Below are 17861 nucleotides of genomic sequence, written 5' to 3'. Positions count from 1 at the left end.
ACAAATCCCCGACCACAGAACATCACAACACCGAAACTACCCTTGATAACGGGATACAGTGGGATGGCAGTGAATATTCACAGGATGGTCAAAACACGCTTTGAGCAACTGAAAACGGAAGTGGGGACACTGGGACAATACACCATTGTCTCAGCCTTCAAAAGGGGTAGGAATCTGAAAGACATACTAGTCAGTACCAAAGTACGAGCAGCGCCAAACTGTGAGGTGGGAAACTGCAGGGCATGCATATACCTGAGAATTTCAAAAAGCATACACAACAGAGCCACAGGAAAGTGGGCCGAGATAGAGCAGAGGATAACTTGTGAACAAAAGAATGTAGTATATGCCATCCTGTGCACAGAATGCCATATTATATACATCGGGGAGACGGGCAACAGCTTGAGAACCAGACTCACGGGACACCTCAGTAACATCAGAAGGGGAAACCAAAACAGACCAGTTAGCAGGCACTTCCAGGAGCATGGGACGTACCCCTTAAAAATATTAGGCCTGGAAACTAACATAAACTGGTCAAACGCCCAAAGAAAACTAGCAGAGAGGAGATGGATTGAAACACTGCATACTTATTCTCCGTACGGCCTAAATGAGGCCTAAAAAGCTAGGCTGCCCTGAAACTAACATCTTCACAACCCGTAAATACGGATGCTCTTCTCGCCAGGGGGCTAAACTCACCCCACACCACCAGTTATATACCCTTTAAAATAGCATTACCCTCAGAATTACATGCCTTTCATTGTCTGGTCCAGGGGAAATACACAAACCAAGCCTGATCAGCTTTGGTGGGGCCACTTCGGGGAGGGTGTATGATGATTAAAGGCCCGAAACACCTGATGATCCGTGGGTGCATCACTGACGATGTGTCCCACTGCACACCCGGTTCGTTGAACCAAGTGGGACCGGACCACGACAATGAAAGGTATGGACCAGATTAACCGGACTTCCCTATATAAGCCTAGCCTCCAATACCAGCTCATACTCAAAACTCGGCAGCCTAACCTCTCCCAGCCAAACATATACATCCACCAGGCCTACCCTCAAACCTAATCCTAAAGTCCAAAAGGGGCACACACACCCCCACAAACCCTAGACACTTCCTGATTAGCCCGGGCTTCAGCCCCACAAACCCTAAGCACACCCCGATTAACCCTTGCTAAACCCCCACAAACCGATATGTACATCCACCGGTCCAACACTCAAACCTAATCCTAAAGTCCAAAAGGGGCACACACCCCCACAAACCCTAGGCACTTCCCGATTAGCCCTGGCTTCAGCCCCACAAACCCTAAACACACCCCGATTAACCCTTGCTCTCCCAGCCAAACATATACATCCACCAGGCCTGCACTCAAACCTAATCCTAAAGTCCAAAAGGGGCACACACACCCCCACAAACCCTAAGTATACCCTGATTAATACTGGTTTAAATCCCCATAAACGGGATATTCTGTGTTAAGAGGGGCAAGTTTCAATAAAGGCAAGTGTTGGACCTGGTTAATGAAGGCGTGGGCCAGTTCAAAGTGGCAGGGTCGCGTGAAATTGAATCTCAAGTGGCGAGATCAAAAAGCACGAGGGGGCTTTTTTGCCTACTGCCCGCATAATCTCAACCTAACCTTACAGTGACACGCCCTTCATTTTCCAGTCCTACGAAAGGCCAATAGGAAAGCCCAGAGATTTAAACCCAAATGGAAACAAAAGGACAATTAGTAGACAATGTACCTTTAAGAGCTGAACAAACAAGGCGGCCAGGTATCCTAGCAACAGATAGGGTCTGCTGCAGGGAAGTGGACAGACGGGTTTTAGAACACAATGCTGAGGAGCAGCCCTGGGACGGGGACGTTTTAACCGGACAGCACCGCGGGTTTTCCCAAACACCGCTCGGGAGGCCAGGGTGACGGGTGTAACTGGATTTGGTCTTCTAGTCGGGAATCACGCTTTATTAAAGGCAATTCGCTGGAGTCAAAATCAGTGACCCAAGACGCAAAACAAGCGGTAAGAACATTGTCTTACTTTAACGATGTGGAGGAGTAATTGGAGAGAGAGAAACCTAACACGTGGGCGAGTGACTGGCCGGAACCCCGGTATCCCGAGGGATTCCTTCTCAACCACGGTTAGATTACTTTATAAAATGGTCCGGACTCTTCATCACATGAACATTTTGGAAAAGCAGATCCAACCACCGAGGGGGATCATTAAGCTAGCCCACAGACTAACCAAATCTGTTAAACCTGCGAACCCTTCGCAAGAAACGCTTGGTAGAATTGCTGCGAATGCGGACGGTTGGGCTAAAGAAACAAGACGAATTTTAATTGGGCATTACCGGAGTAGCCTGCAAGAATTGGAACTAAAACTTGTTGAGTCAAATTTGACTGATCGCCTACAAGAAGCGGTCACCAAAGCTGTAATCTGGAACAAACGAAAATTAAAAGACAAATTTCAAATCAAATTGGAGATGGTCCAGAAACATATTTTCGATCTGGTCTCGGGACCTGGGCCGGAACGGCAGGTCGCGGCGGATCGGACCGACGGGGGGCCCCAGGCCTTCCCACTGACCGCGGAGACCGCATCCCAAGGGCAGGAGGGGAACGGACCCTCGACCTCCAGGGACGGTTTCTGGGTTAACCAGGACCGGGCCCAAGTCACACCCGAGCCCCGGGGAAAGACCGCCCGGACTGTACCTTGTCCGTCGGTACTGGGTAAAGCGAACCGGAGCCCAGTGATTGTACTGCGGGACGTTTTGGGATGGACACGCATGCAGCGCAACAGGCGCAGTGGCAGTTCCGACACGGTCCACCCGAGGGCGCTGGAGCTGGTTAACAGTGGCAGTACCGACGCGGTCCACCCGAGGGCGCTGGAGCTGGTTAACCCTCGTGACGCCGATGCAGCCCTACTGCCCCCACCGCGGAGACGGAGAAGGGGCCGAGGGCACCCCTCCCCACCCACGAGCCCCTCTGAGAGGACGCAATCCAACCTAGCAACGCAGGAGTCCCAGCCTGCCACCCCCACGACTTCCCCTACCCAGGACTCCGGGGAATCGGCACCCCACCCCACACCCGTACGAATGGAAGGACGGACAAGGGGAGCCACCCCAGCCCGAGAGCCGCAGGACAGCGGACGGACGAGGGGACAGGTACGCCTCCGTTGCAACAGCCAAGGTTGTCGAATAACTAGGCACCCTAACTCTAAACAGAAAAATTTAAATTGGGAACTGAGGCCCCTTAAACCTATACTGTTTATAGGGGACTCTAACATTTCCAGGATCAAAAGATGCCCTAATAAGGATATTCAATTGGACAGCTTTCCGGGGGCCAAATTCATCCATGCCACTGCTGTCCTTGACAAGTTAGAGCCACAGCCAGAAATTAAGAAGGTCATCCTTTCTTTCGGAATAAACAACAGGTCCCATAAACTAACAACAGCTGCTAAACAGCTTCAACAACTACTGAGGATGGCCAGCATTAAATTTCCCCATGCCAGTATCTGGGTGCCGGAATTAAACTTTAGCCACAGCTTGACAGAGGCAGAACAAGCAACCCTGGGCCAACTAAACAAGGTTATTAGAACTAAGAATCATATCCCTGCAATCCCGGCGAGACAGTTTAAGGTAGACACAGACCATATCCATTGGACAGAGAACACAGCCCAGACAATGGTCAAGAGGTGGATGCAGGCTTTAAACTAGAGTGGGGACAAAGCCAAGAGAGGCAGGGTCCACGACTGGGAGAGACCATCGTGAACCTCTCCCGTACATTCACCCCTACAGAAACCCAGCAAAAGGTTCTGAACAGGGGCCTGACTTTTGTACCGACTGCAAAGCTCCATAAGGAGCAGATTGAGAGGGACATGAACAAGTTCTATAGGAGACTGGTACTCGTTGACTATTTCGGTGAGTCAGAACGTAGAAAGACCCCTTTCACCCCTCCCTCGAACTGGATGCCCAAGAGAAGGTACAGGTCCGAAGCTATTTTAGAATTTAAGAGCACACTGGGTGAGATAATAGAGAGGGAGAGGGAAGTACAGGATAAGCCCAATCTAACCAGGAAGGAGAGAGCAGCCCTGACAGAACTGAGGGAAAACATGGACATTGTTATCAAACCAGCGGATAAAGGGAGCAGCATAGTTATCATGGACAAACAACAATACCTATTTGAAGCACACAGACAATTAAACAACACAGAGCACTACACGAAACTAAAGGAACCCATATATTGGGAAACACACACAGAAATTGGGAACATTTTGCAAAAACTGGAAAGGACTGGGTACCTCAAAGGGAAGCAAGTAGAGTACCTGACTGGGATGCAGCCACGGGCGAGAAAGTTTTATATCCTTCCCAAAATACACAAGAACCCAGACTCGTGGACTGTTCCGGGGGAAATTCCACCCGGTAGGCCCATCGTGTCAGACTGCAGCAGTGAGTCATACGGGATAGCGGAGTTCATTGATGCCTGCCTTAATCCACTCTCACAGAAACACCCCAGCTACATCAAGGACACGTATCACTTTGTCCGGATAGTCAATTCCATGTCAGTGCCCCCTGGGGCCATACTCTTCACCATGGACATCGAAAGCCTGTACACCAATATTGAAACGGACAGGGGTATAGAGGCAGTGAGGGACATCCTACGGAGGAACCCTCAGCTAGGGAGACCGGACGAGGCCTTGCTAGAACTCCTTCACCTCAGCCTGACTAAAAATGACTTTGAATTCGATGGTAAATTCTACCTACAAGTCAAGGGCACAGCAATGGGAAAGAAGTTTGCTCCAGCCTATGCCAATATATACATGGCTGGGTGGGAGGAAACAGTCTATCCAGAGTGCCCTAAAAAACCCATGTGTCTCTATAGATACCTGGATGACATCTGGGGAGTGTGGACACACTCAGAGGGGGAATTAGAGGAATTTATTCAAATCCTAAACACTCATCACCCATCCATTAAGGTTAAAGCTATAACAGATAAGGAGAAGATTGACTTCCTGGACACCACAGTGTTTAAACTAGCACCAGAAAGTGGCAACCGAAAACTAGCTACCAAGGTATTCTTTAAAACCACAGACACACACACCCTCCTACACACAGGGAGTCACCATCCCAAACACACCTTCAGAGGCATTGTCAAGGGACAGCTGACCCGCTTTCACCGCATTTGCACTAGGCCGGAGGACTTCCACCAGGCCACAACCATCCTCTTCTCTGCTCTTAGACACAGGGGCTACAGCAGAAGGAGACTTAGGCACATTAAATCTGACTTTCTGAAAAGTATCACAAATCCCCGACCACAGAACATCACAACACCGAAACTACCCTTGATAACGGGATACAGTGGGATGGCAGTGAATATTCACAGGATGGTCAAAACACGCTTTGAGCAACTGAAAACGGAAGTGGGGACACTGGGACAATACACCATTGTCTCAGCCTTCAAAAGGGGTAGGAATCTGAAAGACATACTAGTCAGTACCAAAGTACGAGCAGCGCCAAACTGTGAGGTGGGAAACTGCAGGGCATGCATATACCTGAGAATTTCAAAAAGCATACACAACAGAGCCACAGGAAAGTGGGCCGAGATAGAGCAGAGGATAACTTGTGAACAAAAGAATGTAGTATATGCCATCCTGTGCACAGAATGCCATATTATATACATCGGGGAGACGGGCAACAGCTTGAGAACCAGACTCACGGGACACCTCAGTAACATCAGAAGGGGAAACCAAAACAGACCAGTTAGCAGGCACTTCCAGGAGCATGGGACGTACCCCTTAAAAATATTAGGCCTGGAAACTAACATAAACTGGTCAAACGCCCAAAGAAAACTAGCAGAGAGGAGATGGATTGAAACACTGCATACTTATTCTCCGTACGGCCTAAATGAGGCCTAAAAAGCTAGGCTGCCCTGAAACTAACATCTTCACAACCCGTAAATACGGATGCTCTTCTCGCCAGGGGGCTAAACTCACCCCACACCACCAGTTATATACCCTTTAAAATAGCATTACCCTCAGAATTACATGCCTTTCATTGTCTGGTCCAGGGGAAATACACAAACCAAGCCTGATCAGCTTTGGTGGGGCCACTTCGGGGAGGGTGTATGATGATTAAAGGCCCGAAACACCTGATGATCCGTGGGTGCATCACTGACGATGTGTCCCACTGCACACCCGGTTCGTTGAACCAAGTGGGACCGGACCACGACAATGAAAGGTATGGACCAGATTAACCGGACTTCCCTATATAAGCCTAGCCTCCAATACCAGCTCATACTCAAAACTCGGCAGCCTAACCTCTCCCAGCCAAACATATACATCCACCAGGCCTACCCTCAAACCTAATCCTAAAGTCCAAAAGGGGCACACACACCCCCACAAACACTAGACACTTCCTGATTAGCCCGGGCTTCAGCCCCACAAACCCTAAGCACACCCCGATTAACCCTTGCTAAACCCCCACAAACCGATATGTACATCCACCGGTCCAACACTCAAACCTAATCCTAAAGTCCAAAAGGGGCACACACCCCCACAAACCCTAGGCACTTCCCGATTAGCCCTGGCTTCAGCCCCACAAACCCTAAACACACCCCGATTAACCCTTGCTCTCCCAGCCAAACATATACATCCACCAGGCCTGCACTCAAACCTAATCCTAAAGTCCAAAAGGGGCACACACACCCCCACAAACCCTAAGTATACCCTGATTAATACTGGTTTAAATCCCCATAAACGGGATATTCTGTGTTAAGAGGGGCAAGTTTCAATAAAGGCAAGTGTTGGACCTGGTTAATGAAGGCGTGGGCCAGTTCAAAGTGGCAGGGTCGCGTGAAATTGAATCTCAAGTGGCGAGATCAAAAAGCACGAGGGGGCTTTTTTGCCTACTGCCCGCATAATCTCAACCTAACCCTAACCCTAACCCTAACCCTAACCCTAACCCTAACCCTAACCCTAACCCTAACCCAAACCCTAACCCTAACCCTAACCCTAACCCTAACCCTAACCCTAACCCTAACCCTAACCCTAACCCTAATGCGGGCCCTAACCCTAACCCTAACCCTAACCCTAACCCTAACCCTAACCCTAACCCTAACCCTAATGCGGGCCCTAACCCTAACCCTAACCCTAACCCTAACCCTAACCCTAACCCTAACCCTAACCCTAACCCTAATGCGGGGTCACGTGAAATTGAATCTCAAGTGGCGAGATCAAAAAACACGAGGGGGCTTTTTTGCTCACTGCCCGCATAATCTCAACCTAACCTTACAGTGACACGCTCTTCATTCTCCAGGCCACTGGAGGCCAATAAGAAGGCTTAGATATTTAAACCCAAATGGACAGTGTACCTTTAAGAGTTGAATAGGTAAGGCTGCTTGGTATCCTAGCAACAGATAGGGTCTGCAGTTGGAGTGGTTAGACAGGTTTTAGGACACAATAAAAGTGGAGATGGAGTCCCGGGCTAGGGATGTTTTAACCGGATAGCATTTTTCAGAGACCTCCCCGGGAGACCGGAGTGATGGGAGTAAGTGGATTTGGTCTCCCAGGCGGGAGTTAAGCGTTGTTGGAGGCAGTTTGTTGGAGTTAAAATGGTTGACCCAAGACACAAAACTAGTGGTAAGAATATTATTGTTTTATTTTCCATGTAACCCTTGGCATATAGATGCCAGGTAGTGATTTTTAAAAAAAAATATCATTACCCTTAGAATTACATGCCTCTCATTATTGGTCCCTGGGAGGAATACAGGCAGTGTCTGAGCCTGACACTGTTGGGCCACCTCGAGTAGGGTGTCTAGTGATTAAAGGCCCGAAACACCTGATGATCCGAGGTTACATTACTGATGATGTGTCCCAGTGCACACCCGGTTCGTTGAACCAAGTGGTGTCGGACCTTGATAATGAAAGGCATGGTCTAGATTAACCTGGCTTTATTATACTAGCTCATTCGCCATAGCAGTTCATATACTGTCATTTAAAATTCTGTATTCTAATATCTCCTAGTCAAACATATATATTCACTAGCTTAAAACTTAAACCTAATCTTAAAGTTTAGATGGGGTATACACCCCCACAAACCCTACTAAAGTTTAGATGGGGTACACACCCCCACAAACCCTATTAAAGTTTAGATGGGGTACACACCCCCACAAACCCTACTAAAGTTTAGATGGGGTACACACCCCCACAAACCCTATTCACTCCCCGATTAACCCTGGCTTTAGCCCCACAAACCCAAAGCACATCCTGATTGACCCTTGCTAAACTCCCATAGACAGTGTCCCGTGTCAAGAGGGGTAATTTCAACAGGAATAAGTGTTGGGTCTGATTGGTGAAGGCGTCGGCCAGTTTAAATATATCCACTAGCCTAAAATTTAAACCTAATCCTAGGGTCCAAAAGGGGCATACACCCCCACAAACCCTAGGAACTCTGGCTTCAGCCGTACAAACCTAAAGCACACCCTGACTGATCAACAGGGATAAGTGTTGGGCCTGGTTGGTAAAGGCGCGGGCCAGTTTAAAGTGGCAGGATCGTGTGAAACTGAATCTCTGGTGGCGAGATCAGAAAGCACAAGAGGGCTGAATTGCCCACTGCCTGTGTGGTTTAAAATTTAAACCTAATCCAGATGGGGTGCACATCCCCATAAATTTTAGGCACTTCCCGATTAACTCTGGTTTTAGCCCCACAAACCCAAAGCACACCCTGATTGACCCTTGTTAAATCCCCATAGACTTAGTGCTCCGGGTCGAGAGGGGTAAATTTCAACAGGGATGAGTGTTGGACTTGGTTAGTGAAGGCGTCGGTCATTTTGAAGTGGCAGGGTCGTGTGAAACTGAATCTCAAGTGGCAAGATCAGAAAGCACAAGAGGGCTGAATTGCCCACTGCCCGCATAATTTCACCCTAACTTAGTAAATTCCCATAAATTGGATATTCTGTGTTAAGAGGGGCAAGTTTCAATAAAGGCAAGTGGTGGACCTGGTTAATGAAGGCGTGGGCCAGTTCAAAGTGGCAGGGTCACGTGAAATTGAATCTCAAGTGGCGAGATCAAAAAACACGAGGGGGCTTTTTTGCCCACTGCCCGCATAATCTCAACCTAACCCTAACCCTAACCCTAACCCTAACCCAAACTTAAACCTAATCTTAAAGTTTAGATGGGGTATACACCCCCACAAACCCTACTAAAGTTTAGATGGGGTACACACCCCCACAAACCCTACTAAAGTTTAGATGGGGTACACACCCCCACAAACCCTACTAAAGTTTAGATGGGGTACACACCCCCACAAACCCTATTCACTCCCCGATTAACCCTGGCTTTAGCCCCACAAACCCAAAGCACATCCTGATTGACCCTTGCTAAACCCCCATAGACAGTGTCCCGTGTCAAGAGGGGTAATTTCAACAGGAATAAGTGTTGGGTCTGATTGGTGAAGGCGTCGGCCAGTTTAAATATATCCACTAGCCTAAAATTTAAACCTAATCCTAAGGTCCAAAAGGGGCATACATCCCCACAAACCCTAGGCATTTCCCGATTAACTCTGGCTTCAGCCGTACAAACCTAAAGCACACCCTGACTGATCAACAGGGATAAGTGTTGGGCCTGGTTGGTAAAGGCGTGGGCCAGTTTAAAGTGGCAGGATCGTGTGAAACTGAATCTCTGGTGGCGAGATCAGAAAGCACAAGAGGGCTGAATTGCCCACTGCCTGTATGGTTTAAAATTTAAACCTAATCCAGATGGGGTGCACATCCCCATAAATTTTAGGCACTTCCCGATTAACTCTGGTTTTAGCCCCACAAACCCAAAGCACACCCTGATTGACCCTTGTTAAATCCCCATAGACCTAGTGCTCCGGGTTGAGAGGGGTAAATTTCAACAGGGATGAGTGTTGGACTTGGTTAGTGAAGGCGTCGGTCATTTTGAAGGGGCAGGGTCGTGTGAAACTGAATCTCAAGTGGCAAGATCAGAAAGCACAAGAGGGCTGAATTGCCCACTGCCCGCATAATTTCACCCTAATTTAGTAAATTCCCATAAACTGGATATTCTGTGTTAAGAGGGGCAAGTTTCAATAAAGGCAAGTGGTGGACCTGGTTAATGAAGGCGTGGGCCAGTTCAAAGTGGCAGGGTCACGTGAAATTGAATCTCAAGTGGCGAGATCAAAAAACACGAGGGGGCTTTTTTGCCCACTGCCCGCATAATCTCAACCTAACCCTAACCCTTACCCTAACCCTAATGCGCGGGCCCTAACCCTAAACCTAACCCTAACCCTAACCCTAATTCGTGGGGCCCTAACCCTAACCCTAACCCTAACCCTAACCCTAACCCAACCCTAACCCTAACCCTAACCCTAACCCTAACCCTAATGTGGATATTCTGTGTTAAGAGGGGCAAGTTTCAATAAAGGCAAGTGGTGGGCCTGGTTAATGAAGGCGTGGGCCAGTTCAAAGTGGCAGGGCCGCGTGAAATTGAATCTCAAGTGGCGAGATCAAAAAGCACGAAGGGGCTTTTTTGTTCACTGCCCGCATAATCTTAACCTAACCTTACAGTGACACGCTCGTCATTCTCCAGGTTCACGAAAGGCCAATAAGAAAGCCCAGATATTTAAACCCAAATGGACAATGTACCTTTCAGAGTTGAACATACAAGGCGGCTCGGTATCCTAGCAACAGATAGGGTCTGCAGTCGGAGTGGTCAGACCGGTTTTAGGACACAATAAAAGCAGAGATGGAGTCCCGGGGTAGGGACGTTTTAATCGGATAGCATCGTAGTTTTTTCAGAGACCTCCCCGGGAGACCGGAGTGACGGGGGTAACTGGATTTGGTCTCCCAGGTGGGAGTCACGCGTTGTTGAAGGCAGTTCGTTGGAGTCAAAATGGTTGACCCAAGACACAAAACTAGCGGTAAGAATATTATTGTCTTATTTTTAAACATGCGGGCGAGTAGATGGCCCTGGTTATTGTTGGAACCTCGGTATTCCGAGGAATCCCTTTTTAGCCACGGTTAGAGTAATTGCCCGGTAAACACTGTTAATTAAACCCATGTAACCCTAGGCATACAGATGCCAGGTAGTGATTTTTTAAAAAAAATATCATTACCCTTAGAATTACATGCCTCTCATTATTGGTCCCTGGGAGGAATACAGGCAGTGTCTGAGCCTGACACTGTTGGGCCACCTCGAGTAGGGTGTCTAGTGATTAAAGGCCCGAAACACCTGACGATCCGAGGATACATTACTGATGATGTGTCCCAGTGCACACCCGGTTCGTTGAACCAAGTGGTGTTGGAACATGATAATGAAAGACATGGGCCTGATTAACCTGGCTTTACCATACTAGCTCATTTGCCATAGCAGTTCATATATCGCCATTCAAAACTCTGTATTCTAATATCTCCGAGCTAAACATATATATTCACTAGCTTAAAACTTAAACCTAATCTTAAAGTTTAGATGGGGTACACACCCCCACAAACTCTAATTACTCCCCGATTAACCCTGGCTTTAGCCCCACAAACCCAAAGCACATCCTGATTGACCCTTGCTAAACCCCATAGACAGTGTCCCGTGTCAAGAGGGGTAAATTTCAACTGGGATAAGTGTTGGGTCTGATTGGTGAAGGCGTGGGCCAGTTTAAAGTGGCAGGGTCGTGTAAAACTGAATCTCAAGTGGCGAGATCAGAAAACACAAGAGGGCTGATTTGCCCACTGCCCGTATAATTTCACCCTAACTTAGTCAAACATATACATTCAGCAGCCCAAAATTTAAACTTACTTCCCGATTAACCTTGGCTTCGGCCCCACAAACCCGAAGTATACCCTGATTAATATTTGTTAAACCCCCATAAACTGGATATCCTGTATTAAGAGGGGCAAGTCTTAATAAAGGCAAGTGTTGGACCTGGTAAATGAAGGCGTGGGCCAGTTCAAAGTGGCAGGGTCGCGTGAAATTGAATCTCAAGTGGCGAGATCAAAAAGCACGAGGGGGCTTTTTTGCCCACTGCCCGCATAATCTTAACCTAACCGTAACCCTAATGCGACCTCCAGGGACGGTTTCTGGGTTAGCCAGGACTGGACCCGTGTCACCCCCGAGCCCCGGGGAAAGACCGCCTGGGCTGTACCTTGTCCGTCGGTAGTGGGTAAAGCGAACCGGAGCCCAGTGTTTGTACTGCGGGACGTTTTGGAACAGGCACGCATGCAGAGCAACACGTGCGGTGGCAGTACCGACACTGTCCACCCGAGGGCGCTGCAGCTCGTTAACCCTCGTGACGCCGATGCGGTCCCACTGCCCCTGCCGTAGAAGGGGCCGAGGGCGCCCCTCCCCACCCACGAGCCCCTCTGAGAGGACTCAATCCAACCTAGCAGCGCAGGAGCCCCAGCCTGCCACCCCCACGGCTTCCCCGACCCAGGTCTCCGGGGAATCGGCACCTCATGCCACACCCGTACGAATGGAAGGACAGTCAAGGGGAGCCAGGGCACAAGGACAGAGCAGGTCTTCCACCCCAGCCCGAGAGTCGCAGGACAGCGGACGGACAAGAGGACAGGTACGCCTCATTTGCAATAGCCAGGGGGGTCAAATAACTGGGCATCCTAACTCTAAACAGAAAAATGTAAATTGGGAACTAAGGCCCCTTCAACCTATACTGATTATAGGGGACTCTAACATTTCCAGGATTAAAAGATGCCCCAATAAGGATATTCAATTGGACAGCTTTCCGGGGTCCAAATTCGTCCATGCCACTGCTATCCTGGAAAAGTTAGAGCCACAGCTAGAAATTAAGAAGGTTATCCTTTCCTTTGGAATAAACAACAGGTCCCATAAACCAACAACAGCTACTAAACAGCTTCAGCAACTACTGAGAATGGGCAGCATTAAATTTCCCCATGCTAGTATCTGGGTGCCAGAATTAAACTTTAGCCACAGTTTGACAGAGGCAGAACAAGCAACCCTGGGCCAACTAAACGAGGTTATTAGAACTAAGAATCATATCTCTGCAATCCCGGCGAGGCAGTTTAAGGTAGACACAGACCATATCCATTGGACAGAGAGCACAGCCCAGACAATAGTCAAGAGGTGGATGCAGTTTTAAACTAGAGTGGAGACAAAGCCAAGAGAGGCAAGATCCACGACTGGGAGGGACCATCGTGTACCTCTCCCGTACGTTCACCCCTACAGAAACCCAGCAAAACGTTCTGAACAGGGGCCTCACTTTTGTACCGACTGCAAAACTCCATAAGGAGCAGATTGAAAGCGACATGAATAAGTTCTATAGGAGACTGGTACTCATCAACTATTTCAGTGAGTCAGAACGTAGAAAGACCCCTTTCACCCCTCCCTCAGACTGGATGCCCAAGAGAAGGTACAGGTCCGAAGCTATTCTAGAATTTAAGAGCACACTGGATGAGATAATAGAGAGGGAGATGGAAGTACAGGATAAGCCCAATCTAAATAGGAAGGAGAGAGCAGCCCTGACAGAACTGAGGGAAAACATGGACATTGTTATCAAACCAGCGGATAAAGGGAGCAGCATAGTTATCATGAACAAACAGCAATACCTATTTGAGGCACACAGACAATTAAACAACACGAAGCACTACACAAAACTAAAGGAACCCATATATTGGGAAACACACACAGAAATTAGGAACATTTTGCAAGAACTGGAAAGGACTGGGTACCTCAAAGGGAAGCAAGTAGAGTACCTGACAGGGATACAGCCACGAGCCAGAAAGTTTTATATCCTTCCCAAAATACACAAGAACCCAGACTCATGGACTGTTCCGGGGGAAATTCCATGCGGCAGGCCCATCGTGTCAGACTGCAGCAGTGAGTCATACAGGATAGTGGAGTTCATTGGTGCCTGCCTTAATCCACTCTCACAGAAACACCCCAGCTACATCAAGGACACGTATCACTTTGTCCGGATAGTCAATTCCATGTCAGTGCTCCCTGGGGCCATACTCTTCACCATGGACATTGAAAGCCTGTACACCAATATCGAAACTGACAGGGGTATAGAGGCAGTGAGGGACATCCTACGGAAGAACCCTCAGCTAGGGAGACCGGACGAGGACTTGCTAGAACTCCTTAACCTCAGCCTGACTAAAAATGACTTTGAATTCGATGGTGAATTCTACCTACAAGTCAAGGGCACAGCAATGGGAAAGAGGTTTGCTCCAGCCTATGCCAATATATACATGGCTGGGTGGGAGGAAACAGTCTATCCAAAGTGCCCTAAAAAACCCATGTGTTTCTACAGATACCTGGATGACATTTGGGGAGTGTGGACACACTCAGAGGGGGAATTAGGGGAACTTATTCAAATCCTAAACACTCATCACCCATCCATTAAGGTTAAAGCTATAACAAATAGGGAGAATATTGACTTCCTAGACACTACAGTGTTTAAACTAGCACCAGAAAATGGCAACCAAAAACTAGCTACCAAGGTATTCTTTAAAACCACAGACACACACACCCTCCTACACACAGGGATCCACCATCCCAAACACACCTTCAGAGGCATTGTCAAGGGACAGCTGACCCGGTTTCACCGCATTTGCACTAGGCCGGAGGACTTCCACCAGGCCACAACCATCCTCTTCTCTGCACTTAGACACAGGGGCTACAGCAGAAGGAGACATTAAATCTGACTTTCTGAAAAGTATCACAAATCCCCGACCGCAGAACTTCACAACATGGAAACTACCCTTGATAACAGGATACAGTGGGATGGCAGTGAATATTCACAGGACGGTCAAAACACGCTTTGAAGAATTGAAAACGGAAGCAGGGACACTGGGACAATACACCATTGTCTCAGCCTTCAAAAGGGGTAGGAATCTGAAAGACATACTAGTCAGTACCAAAGTACGAGCAGCGCCAAACTGTGAGGTGGGAAACTGCAGGACATGCATATACCTGAGAATTTCAAGAAGCATACACAACAGAGCCACAGGAAAGTGGGCCGAGGTAGAGCAGAGGATAACTTGTGAACAAAAGAATGTAGTATATGCAATCCTGTGCACAGAATGCCATATTATATACATAGGGGAGACGGGCAACAGCTTGAGAACCAGACTCACGGGACACCTCAGTAACATCAGAAGGGGAAACCAAAACAGACCAGTTAGCAGGCACTTCCAGGAGCATGGGATGTACTCCTTAAAAATATTAGGCCTGGAAACTAACATAAACTAGTCAAACGCCCAAAGAAAAAGAGCAGAGAGGAGATGGATTGAAACACTGCAGACTTATTCCCCGTACGGCCTAAACGAGGCCTAAAAAGCTAGGCTGCCCTGAAACTAACATCTTCACAGCCCATAAACACGGATGCTCTTCTAGCCGGGGGCTAAACCCACCCCACACCACCAGCTATACCCTCCACCACTCAGTGAAATCCCCGCTCAACCCTACCCCCCCCAAACCTAACCCTAAGGTCCAAAGGAACACATACCACAACTAAACCAGATGGTACATCCTAACCCTAACACTAACCCTAACCCTAACACTAATCCCAGGCATACAGATGCCAGGTAATGATGCTTAAAAATAGCATTACCCTCAGAATTACATGCCTCTCATTATCTGGTCCATGGGAAATACACAAGCCAAGTCTGATCAACTTTGGCTGGGCCACCTCGGGGAGGATGTCTAGTGATTAAAGGCCCGAAACACCTGACGATCCGAGGATGCATTACTGACGATGTGTCCCAGTGCACATGAAAAGCATGGACCAGATTAACTTGGCCTCACCATATAAGCCTATCCGCCATAGCACCACTCAAAACTCTGCAACCCAGCCTCAGCCAGCCAAACACATACATCCACCAGCCCAACACTCAAACCTAATCCTGAAGTCCAAAAGAGGCATACACCCCCACAAACCCTAGGCACATCCCGATTAACCCTGTCTTCAGCCCCACAAGCCCTAAACCCCCACAAACCCGATGTCCTATGTCAAGAGGGGCAAGATTCAGCAAAAGTAAGTGTTGGACCTGGTTAATGAAGGCGTGGGCCAAATCAAAGTGGCAGGGACGCGTCAAACTGACTCTCAAGTGACGAGATCAAAAAACACAAGAGGGCTGATTCGCCCACTGCCTGCATAATCTCAACCTAACCCTAACCCTAACACCTCGGATCCTCCTACACTCCCCCATGAACCTGAACCCTCTCCCCACCATGGAGCTAAGTTCACCCCACATCACCAGTACCACGCCACCCCACAAATATCCCCAATCCTACCCTTCACCCTAACCCTAACTTCCAACGGACCACACACCCCAACTAAACTGGACAGCACCCCTAACAACCCAAACCACACTACACAAAAGGGCTTACATAATGGTCCTTTCACCTAACATCTTCAACCCTGCTACTCACCCCATAAACCCAAGCCATCGAGCCCGATTCACCCAATATCAGCAGCAGTTAGTCTCCTATTCCAGTCCTCCCCCCTACTGCAAGAACCCCCCTGCAATGCCATTTGCCACCCCACCTCACCTCCCTTCGCCGTGAATCCTCAATCTCCCATCACCTAACTCTATCCCCAGGCCAGTTCCTCCTAACAACACCCCTCAATTAGCTGCCGCACAACCCCCAGATCACAGCACCCAGTCCCTACAAAAAAAAACCCCAAAATCCAAAGCACTATCCATAAGCGCTAACTCTACCATTTTAACACCCTCTAGAATGGAGGTTAATGAGGAGGAAAATCCCAATAAAGGCAAGTTGGCGACCGAGATCATGACAACGTGGGCCAAAAACAAAGTGGCAGCTTGAAGTGAACGGCAACTCCAATACGAGATCCACAAATACTAGAGGGTTATTTTGCCCACTGCCCACATACTCGCATCCTAACCCTAGAGGGTGCCTGCCCTGCTGAGTTCCTCCACCATTGTGTGTCTGTTTCTTAAACCTGTTAACCTTGCCATTTATTCTGACATGAAAATACAAACACAGAGAACTCGCAATTTCAGTTCTGCCACTCTGATACTCACGTAGCTCGTCTTTGCCAGGAAGCAAGACATCCCAACCTACACTTGCTAGTTCGTTTCTGACACCATCGAAGGAGGCTTTTCTCCCATTTAGACTCTCAATCCGAAGAGAAGATCTGCAATATCCTTTTCCATTATTGTCTTAATACTAATGGAATTAAGATGTAAAGTAATCCCCTACACACACTTCTGTCATTTAACCAGTAATCTTGTCTAATCGGAGACATTGCCTATATGTGGGATCTACAGTGGTTATATTGATTAAGGAAACTTTTCTAAACTCATTTGACAAATTATATTCAATCCAAACCTTTCACATTGGGGCGTTCCATGTTGATATGCTGAAACCTAATATTTCTGGCCATAGTCTGCGATCTCTCTACAACTTTTCTCTTCTAAATCTCGGTGACTATTGGGTGATGTATCATATAATCCAATTCACCTAGCTTTTTTTTGTTTTGATTTCAGCAAGAATATGCAGTGAATGGTGTGAACCGTCATTCTGACAGCAACGGAAGGAGTGCGACCTTGGTCTTGTGCTTTATGAACAGATAGTGCAGAAGTTGAGGACGAATCAACGTATTAGGGTCGATGGATGAAAGTGGAATTTCCGGTCACCCTGCGACACTGAGCTTCCTGCACAGTGAACTATATGCTTCAAATTCTGAGTTGAGTTGAGAAGAGAATGTTACTGCCTCCCCGGCGTTTCACCTTCGCAGTCACGCTTTAATTTTCCAGTTAGATCAATCCTCCATGTGAATGAAATTTAATATTTTCAGAATGGATTAATGAGAAGTAAGCCACGAGGGTCGACAGATTCCACGAACGGCTTTGACTTGTTGTATTTCGATTGGAGGAGCATCAGTGACT

The sequence above is a fragment of the Hemitrygon akajei genome, chromosome 28 (genome assembly GCF_048418815.1).
Source record: "Hemitrygon akajei chromosome 28, sHemAka1.3, whole genome shotgun sequence".
Taxonomy (NCBI): Eukaryota; Metazoa; Chordata; class Chondrichthyes; order Myliobatiformes; family Dasyatidae; genus Hemitrygon; species Hemitrygon akajei.
The sequence above is the reverse complement of the archived record's forward strand: the minus strand, read 5'-3'. Positions refer to the sequence as shown.